Source organism: Aplysia californica, unplaced genomic scaffold, assembly GCF_000002075.1.
Source record: "Aplysia californica isolate F4 #8 unplaced genomic scaffold, AplCal3.0 scaffold01078, whole genome shotgun sequence".
NCBI classification, from domain to species: domain Eukaryota; kingdom Metazoa; phylum Mollusca; class Gastropoda; order Aplysiida; family Aplysiidae; genus Aplysia; species Aplysia californica.
The window spans coordinates 107467-109123 of NW_004798348.1; the positions used below are offsets into that span (position 1 = coordinate 107467).

Genomic DNA, 1657 nt, shown 5'->3' on the forward strand with positions numbered 1-1657 from the left:
TCTCTCTCTCTCTCTCTCTCTCTCTCTCTCTCTCTCTCTCTCTCTCTCTCTGCGCGCGCCATACGTTTCTTTATGAAACACGTAATGGCCTTTTTTCTAACGTGATGACCCCCTCCCTGTATGTATGTATGTATGTATGCATTTTAATATAGATACATGTATATATTTGTTGTCTGTGGGTGTTGTGTGAAATGTTGCACTGTACTAGCTCCTCACACTCACTCTTGTACTAGCCACCCCCTGTAGTCAACGCATTTCTCTCCCTACCTCCTTCTGTGTCGTAATAACCTCGTAACGACGTCGTAATAACCCCTGTAACGACCTCATGTTGTCCTAACAATGGGGAAAATGCTGCAGTGATTTCTTTTCCAGGTGTTGTTTTTGTCGTTGTTGGGTTGTTTTTTTTGTTTTTTTTACTTCTATATGGTGGTCAAAAAGTTCTGGTACTTGCAAGACCGAACTGTTTTGATTTCGCCATCATAAGGCAAATGTCATAACTTTTTGTGTTGATTTCGCCTTTCTTAAAGCAAATTGTGCCTTTTTTAAAGCAAATTATGCCTTTCTTAAAGCAAATTATGCCTTTCTTAAAGCAAATTATGCCTTTCTTAAAGCAAGTTATGTAAAGTGAAGTCGTACTATTAAAAATTTGTATTGTTTCTTATAAGAGTTGTTTTAAGTCGCAAATATATTTACACTGAATTTTAATATTTTAGCATTTTAAAGTCAAATAGTTAACCAATCGTGCAGTGAACTTTTGCGAAAGTAAACAACTTGTGTTTTGCGCGCTCATATGACCTTAGCAGTTGTGAGCGCCGTAAAACCCTATACTACTACTATATCTTATTAAAAGTTTTCAATCATGGGGAAGCATGCATCAGTTGGGGGTGGGGGGGGGGTTGCTTCGCTCAGTTGTGCAGTTTTTTAAAACTATTTCCACTCCGCTCGCAACACTCTGCAGCTCGAGTCGATTTGTTATGTAAAACTGATTGCTTAATTTCTGTATGTGGAAACACTTAATTTGGGGGAAATGTGAGTACGCGGTATGTGGAAACTTAAAGCGGCCATCTGAAAAACTGCTCGTCAAATTTGTTGATTTTCAACCGATACCATTTTCCTTAACACTTGCAGTACCCAAGGCTCATAAGGGAAAAAATCCTCAAGTGCCTCACCAATTTAGAACGCTAAAGTCATGGTAGAATTCAATTTTAAAATTTAGAAACCCTCACAGTTAAAGAAACACTCCTTGAAAATTCACAGCGTTTCATCAACCATTCTACTGTCGCATATCGAGTAAGTTCATTAGGTATTTACTTCAGTGCAATGGTTCCCGTTCATTGTTTAAATATGAACTTAAGTGTGCCTGGTCGAGTTTGCAACTTTAGTCGCCAGCGGTGGTAATGAGCACACACTATGGCCTGGCGTCGCCAGCCTTGTGTCGCCGACCTTGCCTTACAGAAAGTGTTGAGTTTAACGTGTCTTTTATCATTTTATGTAGTAAACTGTACATACCCAGCCTACAAATATGACGTGTATACATTAATGTCCATAGAGTTAAATTCGGAGAGGTAAATCATTTATAACTCAAGGGGCTGTCTTTGTAAGTCCCCCTTAATTAAAAAAAAACCCAAAAAAAAACATATATATATACATATATATT

The 1657-nt window shown here is 38.1% G+C and overlaps 1 protein-coding gene across 1 annotated transcript in view; it reads left to right on the forward strand.

Moving 5' to 3' along the window:
* The window catches only part of LOC101847461 (phosphatidylinositol 4-phosphate 5-kinase type-1 alpha), a gene marked incomplete at its 3' end in the record, with an annotated part of 93375 nt that overhangs the window by 61479 nt on the left and 30239 nt on the right, over positions 1-1657 (forward strand).